Genomic DNA, 20,919 nt, shown 5'->3' with positions numbered 1-20,919 from the left:
GAGCAGCGCTTGCTTAAGGGTCGCCACCTCAGATGTGGCCCCTACAATAGCCACGATAATCGTGTCATTTTTTGCAATTGCACCTTTTTATATATATATATTTAAACAAGGTATTTCATACCTTCCTTGTCCTTGAGCTGCTTCTTGGCACGCCCGAGCTCTTGCTCGGACTGCTCTAGGTTCTGCTTTAGCGTGTCCACTTCCGCAGTCAGTGCGGCGGACGCCAGCAGAGAAGCCTGCATACGCATATTGACTCCTTTTTGTTAGACTCCTGCGGATTTTATTTGATCCTCTTTTCGGCTATTCTTCCCGAACGCCAAACAGAGCATCAGTGCTACTATCTATGCGGTAATATTATTTACACATTCTTTACTTACCTCAAAGCCGGTTAAAAGGCTAGTACAAGCTTCAGTCAGTCCGCTCTTGGCGGACTGAACCTTCTCGACCACCGCACTCATAATGGTGCGGTGCTCCTCGTCGATGGAGGCGCCTTTGAGCGCCTCCAACATACTGTCCGGCGCCTCCGGTTGGAAGGTTCTCTTGGTCACCGGCACGGGGGGCTTGCTCCTCTTGGAAGGAGGTCGCCCGCCGGACTCTGGAACCTTTGAAGGTTCCGGAGCAGTGTCCGGCCTAGAGCCGGACTTGGAGCCCTGGGGGGTTTTTATCCCCTTTACTCCTGGAGTCCGGGAGGTCGCCTTGTGGCGCCTCCAGGACCAGCTCCTCCCGGCTTGGAACCTGTTGGGACAACACTTCGGCGTCGTCCGTAGGGCGGGGGGAGGAAGTCGTGGGAAGCGAATTCAAATCCGACGAGTCCAGTGAACCACTCGACGACGCGTCGAGCCGGTCTTTGGGTGGGCTGCATAAACATATTCGACATAAGGGAAATCTGTGCAATAAAGGAATACTATGAATTACTCTGGAATCCGGATACTTACGATTTCGCCAGGGGCTTGGCCTGAGCGGCCACTCCTCTCCGCCGTCGTCGGTGTCGGTGGAGTAGTCCGAAGGAAGGGTTTTCCCCTTCTTGGACCCTTCAGCCTCCTCAGTGAGGGCGGCCTTCCTTTTCTTCTCTCCCCCCGCTTGAGGGGGAGAGGTCTCTTCTTCCTCCTCCTCGTCTTCACGGGAGGACTGCGCCTTGGAGCCGTCGGATGATGAACCTGACACCTCTTGGCGCCAGGCACTTTTTTGAGTCCCCGTGGCCCTCTTCGTGGCCTTCTTCTCCGGCACCACATAGGGTGCCGGAACCAGCAGCTTCGCCAAGCGAGCGTCCGCTGGGACTTCGGGCAAAGGAGCCGGACAGTTGATCTGTCCGGACGTCTCCTGCCAATCCTGTCAAAGGTAAGGGAGCTTAGATCCTGCATGGAGTCAAACTATGAAAAACTGATACCCTGTAAAAGGTAAAAATAGCTTACCGCATGAGCGTGACGCTGCGTACTGAATCCGTGATCCTCGGAAGCGGATGCGGGGGCCTCGGCGTCCTTGAAAAGCACCTTCCAGGCATCTTCGTACGTCGTGTCAAAGAGCCTACTCAGAGTTCGGTGCCGCGCCGAGTCGAACTCCCACAGGTTGAAGGCCCGTTGTTGACACGGGAGGATCCGGCGGATGAGCATAACCTGGACTACGTTGACAAGTTTGAGCTTCTTGTCCACCAGGGTTTGGACGCACGTTTGGAGTCCGGTCAGCTCTCCTTTTTTACCCCACGACAGGCCCATCTCCTTCCAGGAGGTAAGCCGCGTAGGGTGTCTGGATCAGAACTCGGGGGTTGCGACCCATTCAGGGTCGCGCGGCTCGGTGATGTAAAACCACCCGGATTGCCACCCCTTCAGGGTCTCCACAAAGGAGCCCTCTATCCATAAGACGTTGGGCATCTTGCCCACCATGGCGCCTCCGCACTCCGCCTGGTTGCCGCGCACCACCTTCGGCTTGACATTGAAAGTCTTGAGCCATAGGCCGAAATGGGGGCGGATGCGGAGGAAAGCCTCGCACACGACGATAAACGCCGAGACGTTGAGGACAAAGTTCGGGGCCAGATCATGGAAATCCAGGACATAGTAGAACATGAGCCCCTGGATAAATGGGTGGAGAGGGAAGCCCAGTCCGCGGAGGAAATGGGGGAGGAACACCACCCTCTCATGGGGCCTAGGGGTGGGGAGGAGCTGCCCCTCTTCAGGAAGTCGGTGCGCAATGTCGTTAGACAAGTATCCGGCCTTCCTTATTCTTTTGATGTGTCCCTCCGTAATGGAGGAGACCATCCACTTGCTTCCTGCTCCGGACATGGCTGGAGAAGGTGGAGGTGGGGACTGCCGACTTGGGCGCTGGAGCTTGAGTGCGCGAAAATGGATAGGCAAAGGAGGAAGAAGGCGTAGGTGAAAAGGTGGATCCTTATCCCCTTATATGGGTGGACGCAACTACGTGTCCCCACCAGCCTGGTAAAACTCGCTTATCCCCAAGCGCTGTAATCAATGGCGTGGTTGGGTCACCCATGCCCGTATTGATGAGAATCTCGGAATAAGGGGACACGATCTCTGCTTCGACGAGACGTGCCAAGGAAACCGCCTCGCATGACACGCTGAGGTGGGATAATAAAACGATTCGAATAAAGGCTTGGCCGTGGTGCGTCACACTACAGAATACGTTAGCAGATTAGATTTGTGTAAATATTATTCTCTCTATGGCAATATGTGGAAACTTATTTTGCAGAGCCGGACACTATCTTTGTGTTCAAAATCTTCTATGAAGTACTTGGAGGAGGAACCCACCTTGCAATGTCGAAGACAATCTGCGCGCCGGACTTGTCGTCATTGAAGCCTAGTTCAGGGGCTACAGAGGGAGTCCTGGATTAGGGGGTGTCCGGATGGCCGGACTATACCTTCAGCTGGACTCCTGGACTATGAAGATACAAGATTGAAGACTTCGTCCCGTGTGCGGAAGGGACTTTCCTTGGTGTGGAAGGCAAGCTTGGCGATACGGATATGTAGATCTCCTACCATTGTAACCGACTTTGTGTAACCCTAACCCTCTCCGGTGTCTATATAAACCGGAGGGTTTTAGTCCATAGGACAACATATAGAACAACAATCATACCATAGGCTAGCTTCTAGGGTTTAGCCTCTTCGATCTCGTGGTAGATCTACTCTTGTACTACCCATATCATCAATATTAATCAAGCAGGACGTAGGGTTTTACCTCCATCAAGAGGGCCCGAACCTGGGTAAAACTTCGTGTCCCCTGCCTCTTGTTACCATCCGGCCTAGACGCATAGTTCGGGACCCCCTACCCGAGATCCGCCGGTTTTGACACCGACACTTGCCTTAGTGCATATGAGGTTCACAATCCTCCTGGTGATCCTCAAGACAAGCTCCACTTTCCGAAAACAATTATAAACACAAAAATAAAACATCAAGAACCCTTCTGAAATTCACCAAAAAATCTAGACAACAGAGAAATCTCATTTTTGATGAGCTGCTAGTTTTCTTCATAAAGAACACAATGCAAAAAAGAATCAATTTATTTGGACTTATGGTTAAAAGTTTTGGCTGTTTGAAGCTCTCTAGATAATATTGAATTTTGAATTTAAATAAACAAAACTGGGGGATTGACGTCGAAGCCGTAAACCTCGCGGGCGCCACCACTCGTACCACTTCAGGCGCGTACAGACTGGCTGACTAGCGGGCCCCGCTAGTCAGGTGAGATGGAGGGGGAGAGGGAAACAGGGCCACGAGGCTCCGCCGGTGCACACGCCGGCGAGAAGGGCTCCTTGGCTAGAACTGGAGGGAGGGATCAAAAGAGGAGACGGAGGCGCACCAGCCAGTACCCGTAGGTTAGCTAGGGGTGGTCGTACAGCGTTGGAAACGGCCTCTCTAGCGGTGACAGAAAGCAGAGGTCGCCGGAGTTGGAGACGGCGGCGACTAGAGGCAGCACCAGGGGCTCCAACGGGGCATAACGGCACCACCGAGGCACGACGGAGGCCCTCGAAAGGTGGCCCGAACCTGGCAGGCGCTGGATCTGCGGAGACGACCCGAGGGGATCGCCGACGAGCTCGAGCTCGGGGACGGCGGCCCGCGGCCTACCCGGTCGGGCTACGGCTTTCTACGAGTTTGTGGAGTGTGTGTGAGGAGTGGATGATGCTCGAGGAGGCTAGGGAGAGCTCTATTTATAGCTGAGCGATGAGAGGGCTCGGGCTCCACCGGAGGACACCTGAACACGGCGCCCGTCGATGAACGGCACCAGTGAGCGAGGGGGAAGGCGACGCAGCTCACGCGGGCACTATGGGCGAGCGGAGACGAGCACAGGAGCGAGGGGTGGCGACGAACACAGTGCGCAGCGCATTGTTGGGTTGTTTGGACCGTGCGCATTCTCGCTGTGGTGAGCTCCGGCGTCGGCGAGTGCCAGGAGAGGGTTATGAGGGTCGGGACGATGATCGGGGCGAAGTTTGGCAAGGTTTGGCAGGCGGGGAAGTGAGCACGCGAGCAACAGAGGCGTGGGCGCGACGCAGAATGTGTCGGCCGTATGCTAGCATGCCTGGACAAACGCGGTCACCGCATGAACTCTGTCCTCATGCCGAGCTAAGCCTAAACTTCATGTCTGGCGTGTAGTCCGTGGTAGATTGAGTGGTTACCACACTTTGGTTTGAGCTCAGGCGTAGTGACATGGATTTCAACTTCCTGGTAAGTTTCTAGACAGTAACTTTGAGAGCTTACTGTGGTTAAAATACTGAGAGTTGGGATCTGGTCTTTGGAGGTTAGCAATCATCTACTAAGGTGATTATGCATAAGAAAATTCAGCCACAAATGAGCAAGTAAAATGGTAGTTGCTGTAGAAACTACCATTTCTGTCTAGAACAGAAAATATTTTCTGTACCAAAAATATTCCAAAAAGTGATGAAATATTTTTGCTCAGGAAGGTGGCTTAGGGTTCAAAGAATATTTGGGAATTTTCTTAGATTTTTGTGGGCAAGAAAAATTGGGGTTGCTTTGGAACACAAGGGGCTAGTTAGGGTTTTAGAGAGAAAATGAATATTTTTTATTATAAAAATATTCATAATATTATTTTGAGATGGACCAGAGAAGAAATGATGGCTTAGGGAGAGAAATAAGTCACTTGGGTGAAAGTCAAGGGGGTACCCAAGTGTTTAAGTCCATCTGAAGTGATTCAAAAAATTTCAAATTCAAGTCCAAACCAACTGAAAATCAGGCAAAGAGAAGAGGCAAAAACCAGACTGTCACACCTTGCCAGTAGCTCCCTAGTGCGGAGCGTCTTCCCAGTGCAAAGGCAGTACTCCGAATCCTCCGCCTCGCAGCGCTTAACATACCGATCTGCCTCTTGCTGGCAGACGCGCGCGGCCGATCTTGCCATTTCATTGGATGCCCACCAGAGCTCCTTGTCGGTGGCACGCTGGAGCTTATTGGCCCACCTCCACGCAGCGACGAGGCGCCCAGCGCCTATGACCTTCCTCGCGAAGTACCCGTCTTCGTACAACTCCTCGGCACGATGACGCGCCCGCCCCCAAAGATCCGCCGCCTCCTTTTTCCAGGCGGTATCACGGGCTTCCCATGCCGCCTGGTAACTGGCTTCCTCCTCCGCCATCTCCTTCTGGAAAGCCACTTGCCTGGCTTTCTTAGCCGGCGGCAGTGACTTCCACAGACAAAGATTGGTCCGGCGCAACCTCGTCAGGCAGCGCGTATGGGTCCTCGTCGTTGCTAATCAAGTGAGCGTCCTCGGGGGGCGGCGACTCCTCGATGGTGCGTGTGCAGACCAGCGGCGCCATGCTAGAGATTTGAGAGAGAGAGAGGGCGAGTGAGGGGAGGATGTAGATGAGAATGCAGGCAGGACGATGTGAGCAAGGTAGTATTTATTGGCGGCCGGAATCTAGATCGACGGGGATAGTACACACGCCGGTCGCCAGAATTTACGAGTACTATAGTTTGAATTACACACAATTCCCGCAGCAAATCCATGTGTGAACATAATAGCTGACGGTTTCCAATACAGAACCATGTCTGATTAATGATCCCCGCCAATCAACTACCAAACCTCGAGTCGTGAGATAGAGTGCCAATCGTGTGGGGGCCGGTTGTCTTGCCAGATCTTTACATTTTCTTTTTTGAACACCAGATATTTACGTCGTCTGATGATTTTTTAACTCACACACAAGTACACAAAAATATCATTTTTCAAACCGTTTTGGTTAGGCGTTGCATGTAGATGTAGTTTAAATTTGAATTACAGTCATTAAATGGTTAGAAAATCACTTAAATTTCTTTAAAAGGTCAAATGACCCCTGAAAATTTCCAAATTTTCACATGATAGTTGTATTAGTGCACGTTAAACATGGGAAAAAATTGAAGGATGTAAGAGGAAGCTATCTCCCATCCGTCAGCAAACATGCATTGTTCCCTCTCAGAACCATGAACCTTCTAGTGAGTTGCTCCGGTTTGTGAGGGGTGTGTGTCCAAACTTTCGTTGAACAGACTAATTTTTTTACCACATCATCTTGGTGGCATAACATTAAATCAGGCAAGGTTTCATGTTCTTCTGATTATTTTTTAATTTTGTGGAATTAAAATGCCATGGCATGCACTGCATGCATGTGCCCATGCCTTGACACCAATATGTTTGAAATTTCCTTATAATTTACTACACATGGAATTAATTCGCACACAAGTACACAAAAATAAGATTTCTCAAACCGTTTTGGTTAGGCGTTGCATGTAGATGTAATTCAAATTGGAATTATGGTCATTAAATGGTTAGAAAATCACTTAAATGTCTTTATAAGGTCAAATAACCCATGAAATTTACCAAATTTTCACATGACAGTTGCACGTTAAACGTAGGAAAAAATTTGAAGGTCATAAGAGGAAGCTATCTCTCGTTCGTCATCAAACATGCATTGTTCCCTCTTGGAACCACGAACCTTCTAGCGAGTTACTCCGATTTGTGAGGGGCATGTGTCCACACATTCGTCAAACATGCCAATTTCTTTACCACATCATCTTGGTGGCATGACATTACATCAACCAAGGTTTCATGTGTTTCTGATCATTTTTCTATTTTTTAATTAAAATTCCATGTCACTCCATGCATACATATGCATGTGTCCATGTCGTGAGACCAATATGTTTGAAAATTCCTTCTAATTTACTGCACATGGAATTAACTCACACACAAGTACACAGATATGATTTTTCAAACCGCTTTGGTTAGGTGGTGCATGTAGATGTAGTTCAAATTTGAATTACGGTCATTAAATGGTTATAAAATCACTTAAATGTCTTTAAGAGGTCAAATGACCCCTAGAATTTTCCAAATTTTCACATTACAGTTGTAGTAGTGCACGTTAGACGTAGAAAACATTTGAAGGCCGTAAGAGGAAGCTATGTCCCGTTCATCATCAAACATGCATTGTTCCATCTCGGAACCACGAACCTTGTAGAGAGTTGCTCCGGTTTGTGAGGGGTGTGTGTCCAAACGTTCGTCAAACATGCCAATTTCTTTACCACATCATCTTGGTGGCATGACATTACATCAACCAAGGTTACATGTGTTTCTGATCATTTTTCTACTTTTTTGAATTAAAATGCCATGTCACTCCATGCATACGTATGCATGTGTCCATGTCGTGAGACCAATATGTTTGAAAATTCTTTCTAATTTACTGCACATGGTATTAACTCGCACACAAGTACACATATATGATTTTTCAAACCATTTTGGTTAGGTGTTGCATGTAGATGTAGTTCAAATTTGAATTACGGTCATTAAATGGTTAGCAAATGACTTAAATGTCTTTAAAATGTCAAATGACCCCTAGAATTTTCCAAAATTTCACATTATAGTTATAGTAGTGCATGTTAGACGTAGAAAAAATTTAAAGGCCGTAAGAGGAAGCTATCTCCCGCGAACATGCATTGTTCCCTCTTGGAACCACGAACCTTCTAGCGAGTTGCTCCGGTTTGTGAGGGGTGTGTGTACAAAAGTTCGTCAAACATGCCAATTTCTTTACCACATCATCCTGGTGGCATGACATTACATCAACAAAGGTTTCATGTGTTTCTGATTTTTTTGGAATTAAAATGTCATGCCACTCCATGCATACGTATTCATGCATATGTGTCCATGTCGTGATACAAATATGTTTGAAAATTCCTTCTAGTTTACTGCACATGGAATTAACTCACACACAAGTGCACAAATATGATTTTTCAAACCGTTTTGGTTAGGCGTTGCATGTAGATGTAGTTCAAGTTTGAATTACGGTCATCAAATGGCTAGAAAATCACTTAAATGTCTTTAAAAGGTCAAATGACCCCTAGAATTTTCGAAAATTTCACATTAAAGTTGTAGTAGTGAACGTTAGACGTAGAAAAAAAATGAAGGCCATAAGAGGAAGCTATATCCCATTCGTTACCAAACATGCATTGTTCCCTCTCGGAACCACGAGCCTTCTAGTGAGGTGCTCTGGTTTGTGAGGGGTGGGTGTCCAAACTTTGGTCAAACATGCCAATTTTTTGCCACATCATCTTGGTGGCATGACATTACATCAACCAAGGTTTCATGTGTTTCTGATTTTTTTTTTTCATTTTTTGGAATTAAAATGCTATGTCAGTCCATGCTTAATTGTGTCATAGCCGTTAGACCAATATGTTTGAAAATTCCTTCCAATTTACTGCACATGGAATTAAATCGCACACAAGTACACGAAATATGAGTTTTCAAACCGTTATGGTTAGCTGTGGCATGTATATGTAGTTTAAATTTCAATTATGGTCATTAAATGGCTTGAAAATCACTTAAATGTCTTAGAAGGTCAAATGACCCTGAAATTTTCCAAAATTTGACATAACAGTTGTATTAGTAGTACAAAATTTCTCGTTCATTTAAAACACCATCCATTGGCACTTTATTCCAAATTCGTCTTTCACAACTAATAAAAATATCTACAACATCACACAGTTGTTTTCTAGGAACCGTTTGCGATGAAAATATCTGGGAAAAATTCAGTCTCCCTCCTTAAGCTTCGTCGGCTCGTCCGCTCTAGTGCTGGCAACCCCCGAATCCATGAATCCCAATCCCCATTCCCGCACCCCCTTCTTGCAAAGATGACGCCGTGGAAATGCTTCGTGAAGGCCCATACGGTGGCCGCGTCCCCCCCCCTGAGCGCCGCCGCCTGCGCCGAGAGCGCGGCCAGCTACGCCGAGAGTGCCTCTGCATCCGCATTGAGCATGGCCGCTTTTACCGAGAAGGTGTCTGCGGCAGCCGACAGGGCAGCTGCAGCAGTTGCTGCGACGGTGGCTACAAACACCGAGAGCGCTTGAGCTGCCGTCCGTGCTGCTGATGTCGCCCTGGCCCGGGTCGAGGCCATCCACGGCAAGATCGAGGATGCACACGCGAAGATATTCCTGGGCACCTCGGACTCCAGCTTGCAACCCACGTCTGAAAAGGCGGCGGTGGCCATGGAGCACCTGGTTCCTCATGAGGTCGCCCAACGGGAGCTGGAGATGCAGGAGGTAGCGGAGATCGAGGAGCGCTGGGAGGAGGAGTTGCGCGTGGCCGAGGTCGAGGTAGAGAAGAGTCTGTCCATCGAGGAATCGGAGGTGGAGTACTAACACGAGCTCTGGCACAGCCACCACTACGAGTACTACAACCTTGAGGGCGGCGCTGAGGACGAGGACGAGGATGCGGTCGACTTCAGCAGGGGGGACGCGGAGTCCACCAAAACGGTGGCATGTCGCCAGGACAAGTCATCGACGTCTCATCTCACACCGGCGATGCATAGGCCGACGCGGCGGCGGATTTCTAATTATGCGCACTTAGGCTTTGTTTTTAATGCTGGTTTTTTGTTAGAGCAATGTTTAGGTCAACTGGCTTTGTGTAATTACGAAAATTGCTCGATTCACTAAGTGTGGTCTGTCTGCTGTACTCTCTTTTGTGTGCCCAAATTAGCAAGTGATGTTAAATTATGCAATGACGTACCCAGGGAAATTTCCACCAAAATTTGAATTATCAAACTCATCCCATGCGCGTAAAGCAGAAGAATCGTTTGTGATGCACACAATCGTTCAAAGTGAATGGTCCGGCGGCACCACGCGCGTTCAAAGTGAATGTGCCCATGCCTTGAGACCAAAATTTGAATTATCAAACACATCCCATGCGCGTAAAGCAGAAGAATCGTTTGCGATGCACACAATAGTTCAAAGTGAATGGTCCGGCGGCACCATGTGCAAAGTTTCCCTTCACATTTCCAAAGTTTTGGCCTACCGCCAAAATATCTACCCGCCCCCTTCCTCCCTTCCCCACCCCCTTTTCTCCCTGACCACAAGTCACATTTCCCATATTTCCTCCTTCCTTCCTTCCTTCCTTCCTTCCTTGCTAAGCTATAGTCGCTTCCTCGCTCTCGCTGTCTCGCATCCTACCGTCAGGGTCGCCATGGTCTTCTTCAAAGACATCTCCAGCGGATCCTCCTCCGGCGACTACTCCTTCACCACCTGGGTATGCCTCTCTTCTCTCTCTCGGGCTATGACTTGGAATGACGGATTTTTACCCGAAGGTCGATTTGAGTCATTTCTTCCTCTTGTAGCTCCCTAAGACCATCAGTGGCAATGAATGGAGTGGGGTGGCTGAAGATCTATTTGCTTGTTGTCACCATCAATCTCCATGCGTGAAGCTAGTTGCGTTTGATTCTATGGACAGTGGGAGGAAGTTTCTGGCATGTGCAGAGAAGGTTAGACCCTCTTTCGTTGTTACAAATCATTTGTCAGATGTGATTCAGACACTGTCACGGTCCCAACCCATTCATACCACACCTTCAACTAAACGCATCCTAAGACAGTGTCACAGTTTGTACCTAGTATCTTAAATTGTTGCCATCTCATCAGTGGTGCCATTAGAAAATTATTTGGCATTGCTTCAGCAGTTTGTGCATCCAACTTTGGTCCACACATCCAAGAAGCCAAGCAGTAAAATGCTAAATCTTTATGGCACGAAGCAACTACGTGCTCCGGAGTCCGGGTCCCTGTTTTTTTTCCACTGCATCGGCTCGCTAGTGCAGGGCACCGGGGCGAGATATAGGAATAGTTGTCTTTACCCTAGTTTTGGCATACATAGTGGACAACCTTAGTGCTATTAGTTCTACGTTACTAAATTTGTGCATGTACACACCTGTTAGTATCAATTTGATGTCATCCAAACACTGTCGCTATGTTGTTGCAGTTATATTTACCTTCCTCATAAAATGTTCATTTGTTATTTATTGTACATGAGTAAGAACTTGTAGTGTCGTTGTAGTTAATTATAGCTTCTGATGTTCCATAATTTGGTTGTTGTCTCAGTACCAATTATTTCATTTGCACATTGATTTTTGAGAAGATATGTCATAATTAGCATGTTTCTTTAGTTTTTGAAAATAAGCATTGGTGATTTTCTATGTTGCTATAAACCCATTTCCCCTACAATTGTTACTTATCTAGTTTTAAATATTATAGGATGAATGGAAGTGTTCTTACTTGGAGTGGGTTGATCAAGAGTGGCCACAGTCTTTGAAGATGTGCCTAACGAAGCTCTGGAGCATGTATGAGGAAGAGAACACATGTAGGCTAAGAGAAAGCCTTGTCAACGCTGAAGCATATTTCAAGATGCGAGATAAAAAGTTGAAGGTGGAGAATGAGCTCAGATTTTTTAAATCAGACTTTGCTAAGATGGTGTTGGCAAAGGAGGAGGCACTTTCCCTGTTGGCTCGTGCAAAACGGGTTCTTACTGAACTGAAAGCAGAGGTGGATAAGACGAGCCTGGATGATCTCAATTAGGGAAATGAATATATTGTTCTTATGAAGTTGAACTAGCTATATATTGTACCGTGTTGTTTTCATGTAGCTACCGTACTGTGATGTTATAATATATTTATGTGCCTGATATGAAATTGGCAAACAACTGTTCGATATGAAATGTGAATTTGCGTAATACTGAAATTATTAATTGTAAACTAATAAACCTGCTAAATATGTCATGGATCTTTGCAAACGGTTCGAGCAGTAAAATCACTTGTGATGGATAGCCCAATGCCACATAGTTTTCTTCATCAAATCATGTGTGATATAGTTGATAAAAGCAAACAGTGAACCAAGGAAGACCGTGTGTGATAGTTACACCTTTCAGACACGAGCCTACACATAAAACTGTGTGGGATGTATGTCCGAACGGAAACGTTTTCCCTAGATTGACTGTGTGGGATGTACATAAGAACGGAAACGTATTCCTTGGATTGACTATGTGTGATATACATACGAACGGAAACATTGTTTTGGGATTCACCGTGTGGGATGTACATACCTACGGAAATGATTTTCTCGGATTACCATGTGGGATGTACATACCTATGGAAATGATTTTATCGGATTACCGTGTGGGATGTACATACCTACGGAAATGATTGGGTTTCGATGCCTCACCCAATCGCACACGGCCCCTGCCTGGGTCCCAGGAGGGCCTATCCCCGACGATTTCTGGGTTGTGTGGGAAGGACACCCTATGCACACACTCACTTGGCGACGGTTCCAAATGCCGTCGCGGAAAGGGGTTAAAACCGTTTGTTTAGGACCGACGTGCACCAGTGGGTGTTCTTGCCTATCATGTTTGTGATGCGCTTTTGCAGCATCAACACTTCTAATGTGGATCCCTAGTCCAGACCCTTAGTGGTCCATGAGGTGAGCCACATAGGGGGCCCGGATCTGAATTCAAGAGTAGCCACCCACCTGGCGTCGCGGGGTTCGGTGATGTAAAACCACTCCTGCTACCACACATTGATAGTCTCCACGAAGGCCCCCTTTAGCCAAACATAGTTTGGGAGCTTGCTCACCATGGCGCTGCCGCAGTCCGCATGCTACTCGTCGACCCCCTTCGGCTTCAGATTGAAGACCTTGAGCCATAGGCTAAAGTGTGGGGGGATATGGAGTAGCCCCTCGCACACGACGATGAATGCCGAGATGTGGAGGAAAGAATTTGGGGGTAGATCATGGAAATCTAGCCCATAGTAGAACATGAGGCCCCGGACGAAGGGGTAGAGGGGAAACCCTAGCCCGCGGAGGAAGTGGGGGATGAATACAACCCTTTCGCCGGGCTCCGGAGTGGGGATGACTTGATCCTTGGCAGGGAGCCTGTGCCCGTTATCCGCAGACAGGTATTCCGCCTCCCGGAGCTCCTTGAGGTCCTTCTCGCTGACGAAGGAGGCCTCCGACTTGCCCTTTGAGCCAGATCCTGACATGGCTAGGGAGACTGGTGGCAGTGGGAAATATTGAAGATTGGGCGCTGGAGCTTGAGGATGAGAAAGCAGGAGAAGGAAGAGGGCGTGGGAAAAAAGAGGGATCTTTATCCTCTTATATAGGCAGTGAATATCAAACGCCCCCCCCCCTCCTCAAGCCTTAAAACTCGCCTGTTCTCGAGGGGTCGTGCGAATGGCACGGTTGGATTACCCAAAAACCATATTGATGAGGATCCCGTAATGGGCAGACATGATCTCTGTTTTGACAAGACGTGCCAATAGAGGTTGTGCCTCGAAACGCGAAGCGGGAGGTGTAAAAACGGTTCGAAATATTAAGAGGCCAGACGTGACATTTTGCCAAAAAAAGTTGTTAGTGGAAGGACACTATTTTGTTTGATATCTTGCCTTCATGGCTAAGGGTTGTAACAATTATACAGAGCCGGATACAGTTCTTTTATTCAGAAGATTGCTTTGAAGTGTTCAGGAGGAGGAACCCGCCTTGCAATGTCGAAGACAATCCACGTGCCGAACATATCGTCATTGAAGATAGGTTCAGGGGCTACTGGGGGAGTCCTGGATTCAGGGGTTCTCATGTGTCCAGGCTATTTGGTGTGGGCCGGACTAATGGTCCATGGAGATATAAAGCGAAAGACTTTCCCACGTGTTTGGGTAGGACTCCCCTATGCGTGGATGGCAATATTAGTGTCCGGATATGTAATTTCCTTCCTCTGTGAACCGACTCTGTACAACCCTATGCCCCTCCAATGTGTATATAAACCAGAGGATTTAGTCCGTAGAGGCTATTAGAATTCATACAGGCTAGACATCTAGGGTTTAGCCATTATGATCTCAAGGTAGATCAACTCTTGTTACCCCTATACTCATCAAATACAATAAAGCGGTACATAGGGTTTTACCTCCATCAAGAGGGCCCGAACCTAGGTAAAAACATCGTGTTCCCTGTGTCCCTTGTTACCTTCGACCCTCAGACACACAGTTAGGGACCCCCTACCCGAGATCGGCCAGTTTTGACATCGACACTCATACTGCTCGCGAGGCGGTGAGGGGTGGCTAATGTTTTCCATGCTAGATGTGTTATTCTCATGATGAGTGTTTATTCGCTTGTCATTGCACAAAGTAAGGCAAAGGTATTAGGGGTGCCCAGTCCCGAAATGAAAAATTAATGTACTTTATGTTGTCAAATAATAAATTCCTTGGAACGTGTTGGTATGGAAGGCACCCGTGGATACAGTTAGCCATGGAAAGTGAAAGTATGATGGAAAAAGGAATAAACTTTAATTTCTGTTTGGGAACCGCCTATGATATATCTAACATGGAAAGTGTTGGGAACTCTAAGTTGTTTTCGTTGGTGGGAAAATTATGCCTCCCAAAATGCTTTTATCTCTCAATTTTCTCTTTGAGGTCTGGCACCTCTACAAATCCCTACTTCCCTCTGCGAAGGGCCTTTCTTTTACTTTATGCAATTTTTATTTTGAATTTGAGTCTCCGTCTTCTCTTCTAAAGCACCAACTAGGAGCCACTATGATCGTACTTGAGCATTGGCTGTAGTTAATATGCGAGTGTGTTTCATGAATGGATCAATGATTGAGCATGATGGGCTAAGGATAACTTTTTTTAGCGCTGATATTTTGAAAGACATGGTTGCTTGTTGGTATGCTTGAATATCTAAATTATCATGTCAAAACTAGACTATTACTTTGAACAATATAAAAGTCCAAATGTGCATGCAATAAAGAAAAGAATATGAGATGACATGTTAGGCAGCATTTCACATAGAAAATTCTGTTTTTATCATTTACCTACCCGAGGACGAGCAGGAATTAAGCTTGGGGACGCTGATACATCTCCAACGTATCTATAATTTTTTATTGTTCCATGTTGTTATATTATCATTCTTGGATGTTTTATAATCATGTTATAGTCATTTTATATCTTTTTTTGGTACTAACCTATTGACATAGTGCCAAGTGTTGGTTGCCATTTTTTGCATGTTTTTTACATCGTAGGTAATGAATATCAAACGGAGTCCAAACGCATCGAAACTTTTTGTGGGATTTTTTTTGGACCAGAAGACACCCAATAGGGCGGAGAAGCGAGTGGGGGTGATGTCTACTACACAACCTTCTTCTTGTAGACGTTGTTGGGCCTCTAAGTGCAGAGGTTTGTAGGACAGTAGAAAATTTCCCTCAAGTGGATGACCTAAGGTTTATCAATCTGTGGGAGGCGTAGGATGAAGATGGTCTCTCTCAAACAACCCTGCAACCAAAGAACAAAGAGTCTCTTGTGTCCCCAACACACCCAATACAATAGTAAATTGTATAGGTGCACTAATTCGGTGAAGAGATGGTGATACAACTGCAATATGGATGGTAGATATAGGTTTTTGTAATCTGAAAATATGAAATAGCAAGGTAACTAATGATAAAAGTGAGCGAAAACAGTATTGCAATGCGTTAAAACAAGGCCTAGGGTTCATACTTTCACTAGTGCAAGTTCCCACAACAATAATAACATAATTGGATCATATAAAAATCCCTCAACATGCAATAAAGAGTCACTCCAAAGTCACTAATAGTGGAGAACAAACGAAGAGATTATTGTAGGGTATGAAACCACCTCAATGAGATCCTTTCTGATCGATCTATTCAAGAGTCCGTAGTAAAATAACACGAAGCTATTCTTTCCGTTCAATCTATCCTAGAGTTCGTACTAGAATAACACCTTAAGACACAAATCAACCAAAACCCTAATGTCACCTAGATACTCCAATGTCACCTCAAGTATCCGTGCGTATGATTATACGATATGCATCACACAATCTCAGAGTCATCTATTCAACCAACACAAAGAACTTCAAAGAGTGCCCTGAAGTTTCAACCATAGAGTCAAGACGTAAACGTGTGCCAACCCCTATGCATAAGTTCACAAGGTCACGAAACTCGCAAGTTGATCACGAAAACATACATCAAGTGGATCACATGAATATCCCATTGTCACCATAGATGAGCACATGGAAGACATACATCAAGTGTTCTCAAATCCTTAAAGACTCAATCCAATAAGAAAACTTCAAATGGAAAACTCAATCCATTACAGGAGAGTAGAGGGGGAGAAGCATCATAAGATCCAACTATAATATGAAAGCTCGCGATACATCAAGATCGTGCAGATCAAGAACACGAGAGAGAGAGAGAGAGAGAGATCAAACACATAGCTACTGGTACATACCCTCAGCCCCAAGGGTGAACTACTCCCTTCTCGTCATGGAGAGAGCGTCGGGATGATGAAGATGGCCACCGGGGAGGGATTACCCACTCCGGCAGGGTGCCGGAACGGGTCTAGATTGGTTTTCGGTGGCTACGGAGGCTTGCGGCGGTGGAACTCCTAATCTAGGTTCCTTTTTGGAAGTATGGGTATATATAAGAGGTGTTGGAGTCGGGAACAAGTCAGGGGGTCGCCGAGGCGGCCACGAGGTAGCGGGCGCGCCCAGGGGGTAGGACATGCCCCCACCCTCGTAGGTCCCTCGGGACTCTTCTGGCCCATCTCTGATACTCCGTGGGATTCTTCTGGTCCAAAAATAATCTCCATGAAATTTCAGGTCAATTGGACTCCGTTTGGTTTTCCTTTTCTCCGATACCCAAAAACAAGGAAAAACAGAAACTGACACTGGGCTCTAGGTTAATAGGTTAGTCCCAAAAATCATATAAAATAGCATATAAAACATCCTAGATGGATAATATAATAGCATAGAACAATAAAAAATTATATATATGTTGGAGATGTATCAAGCATCCCCAAGCTTAATTCCTGCTCGTCCTCGAGTAGGTAAATGATAAAAACAGAATTTTTGATTTGGAATGCTCACTAAAATAATTTTCAATGTAATTCTCTTTATTTGTGGCATGAATGTTCAGATCTAAAAATTCAAGATAAAAGTTTAATATTGACATAAAGGTAATAATACTTCAAGCATACTAACCAAGCAATTATGTCTTCTCAAAATAACATAGCCAAAGAAAGCTCATCCCTACAAAATCATATAGTTTGGCCATGCTTCATTTTTGTCACACAAAATGCTCCCATCATGCACAACCCCGATGACAAGCCAAGCAATTGTTTCATACTTTAGTATTCTCAAACTTTTTCAACTTTCACGCAATACATGAGCGCGAGCCATGGACACGGCACTATGGGTGGAATAGAATATGATGATGGAGGTTGTGTGGAGAAGACAAAAAAGGAGAAAGTCTCACATTGACGCTGCTAATCTACGGGCTATGGAGATGCCCATCAATTGATGCCAATGCGAGGAGTAGGGATTGCCATGCAATGGATGCACTCGAACTATAAATGTATTAAAGCTCAACAAAATAAACTAAGTGGGTGTGCATCCAACTTTCTTGCTCACGAAGACCTAGGGCATTTGAGGAAGCCCATTGTTGGAATATATGAGCCAAGTTCTATAATGAAAATTCCCACTAGTATATGAAAGTGATAGAATAAGAGACTCTCTATCATGAAGACCATGGTGCTACTTTGAAGCACAAGTGTGGTAAAAGGATAGTAGCATTGCCCCTTCTCTCTTTTTCTCTCATTTTTTTGTTTTTGTTTTTTTTTGGGCCTTCTCTTTTTTTGGCCTTTCTCCTTTTTTTCCTCACAGGGGACAATGCTCAAATAATGATGATCATCACACTTCTTTTTATTTACAACTCAAAAATTACAACTCGATACTAGAACAAAATATGACTCTATATGAATGCCTCCGGCGGTGTATCGGGATGTGCAATGATTCAAGAGTGACATGTATAAAAAATTATGAGCGTTGGCTTTGCCACAAATACAATGTCAACTACATGATCATGCAAGGCAATATGACAATGATGGAGCATGTCATAATAAACGGAACGGTGGAAAGTTGCATGGCAATATATCTCGGAATGGCTATGGAAATGCCATAATAGGTAGGTATGGTGGCTGTTTTGAGGAAGATATAAGGAGGCTTATGTGTGATAGAGCATATCGTATCACGGGGTTTGGATGCACCGGCGAAGTTTGCACCAACTCTCAAGGTGAGAAAGGGCAATGCACGGTACCGTAGAGGCTAGCAAATTGCGGAAAGGTAAGAGTGCGTATGATCCATGGACTCACATTAGTCATAAAGAACTCATATACTTATTGCAAAATTTTATTATCCCTCGAAGCAAAGTACTATTATGCATGCCCCTATAGGAATAGATTGGTAGGAAAAGATCATCGCTCGTTCCCGACCGCCACTCATAAGGAAAGCACTCAAAGAACACCCCATGGTTCAAATTTGTCACACAACGTTTACCATACGTGCATGATACTGGACATGCCAACTTTAACACAAGTATTTCTCAATTTCACAATTACCCAACTAGCATGACTCTAACATTACCACCTTTATATCTCAAAACAATCATCAAGTATCACACTTCTCATAGTATTCAATGCACTCTATATGAAAGTTTTTATTATACCCATCTTGGATGCCCATCATATTAGGACTATTTCATAACCAAAGCAAACTACCATGCTGTTCTAAAGACTCTCAAAATAATATAAGTCAAGCACAAGAGTTCATCTATTTCTTCAAAATAAAACCACCACCATGCTCTAAAATGGTATAAGTGAAGCACTAGAGCAAACGACAAACTACTCCGAAAGATATAAGTGAAGATCAAAGAGTAGTTGAATAATTATCCAACTATGTGAAGACTCTCTAACATTTAAGAATTTCATATCTTGGTATTTTATTCAAACAGCAAGCAAAAAGGAAATAAAGTGACGCTCCAAGCAAAACACATATCATGTGGTGAATAAAAATATAGCTCCAAGTAAAGTTACCGATGAACAAAGACGAAAGAGGGGATGCCATGGGAATCCCCAAGCTTAGACTCTTGGTTGTCCTTGAATATTACCTTGGGGTGCCTTAGGCATCCCCAAGCTTAGGCTCTTGCCACTCGTTATTCCATAGTCCATCGAATCTTTACCCAAAACATGAAAACTTCACAACACAAAACTCAACAGAAAACTCGTAAGCTCCGTTAGTATAAGAAAATAAAATCACCACTTTTGGTACTGTTGTGACCTCATTCTTTATTCATATTTGTGTAATATCTACTGTATTCCAACTTCTCTATGGTTCATACCCTCCGATACTAGCCATAGATGCATCAAAATAAGCACACAACACGCGAAAAACAGAATCTGTCAAAAACAGAATAGTCTGTAGTAATCTGGATATTTCGAATACTTCTGTAACTCCAAAAATTCTGATAAATTAGGAAGATCAGGAAAATTTGTATATTGATCTACTGCAGTTGGAATTGGTATTTTATCGCTCTCTGGTAAAAAAATGAAAATTATTCTTGTGAGTGCATACTTTCTGTTTTTATCAGCAAGTTCAAACAACAATCACCCAAGAAGATCCTAAAGGATTTACTTGCCACAAACACTAATTAAAACATAAAAAAACACAATAATAACAAAGGCTATATGAATTATTTATTACTAAACAGGTGCAAAAGGCAAAGAACAAAAATAAAATTGGGTTGCCTCCCAACAAGCGCTATCATTTAATGCCCCTAGCTAGGCATGATGATTTCAATGATGCTCACATAAAAGATAAGAATTTAAACATAAAGAGAGCATCATGAAGCATATGACTAGAACATTTAATTCTAACCCACTTCCTCTTCATAGGGATTTTGTGAGCAAACAACTTATGGGAACAATAATCAACTAGCATAGGAAGGCAAAACAAGCATAACTTCAAAACTTTTAACACAAAGAGAGGAAACTTGATATTATTGCAATTCCTACAAGCATATATTCCTTCCTCATAATAATTTTTAGTAGCATCATGAATGAATTCAACAATATAACCATCACATAAAGCATTCTTTTCATGATCTACAAGCATAGAATTTTTATTACTCTCCACATAAGCAAATTTCTTCTCATGAATAGTAATGGGAGCAAACTCAGCAAAATAACTATCATGTGAGGCGTAATCCAATTGAAAGTTCAAATCATGATGACAAGTTTCATGGATATCATTATTATTTATAGCATACATGTCATCACAATAGTCATCATAGATAGGAGGGATGCTTTCATCGTAATAAATTTGCTCATCAAAACTTGGGGGACAAAAAATATCATCTTCATCAAACATAGGATCCCCAAGCTTGTGGCTTTGCATATCATTAGCATCATGGATATTCAAGGAATTCATACTAACAACATTGAAATCATGCTCATCATTCAAAGATTTAGTACCAAACATTTTAATGCATTCTTCTTCTAACACTTTGGCACAATTATTGGAATCCTTATTCTCACGAAAGACATTAAAAAGATGAAGCATATGAGGCAACCTCAATTCCATTTTTAATTTTCTTTTATATACTAAACTAGTGATAAAACAAGAAACTAAAAGATTTGATTGCAAGATCTAAAGATATACCTTCAAGCGCTTACCTCCCCGGCAACGGCGCCGGAAAAGATCTTGATGTCTACTACACAACCTTCTTCTTGTAGACGTTGTTGGGCCTCCAAGTGTAGAGGTTTGTAGGACAGTAGCAAATTTCCCTCAAGTGGATGACCTAAGGTTTATC

The sequence above is a fragment of the Triticum urartu genome, chromosome 4 (genome assembly GCF_003073215.2).
Source record: "Triticum urartu cultivar G1812 chromosome 4, Tu2.1, whole genome shotgun sequence".
NCBI classification, from domain to species: Eukaryota; Viridiplantae; Streptophyta; class Magnoliopsida; order Poales; family Poaceae; genus Triticum; species Triticum urartu.
Note: the sequence above shows the minus strand (reverse complement) of the source record.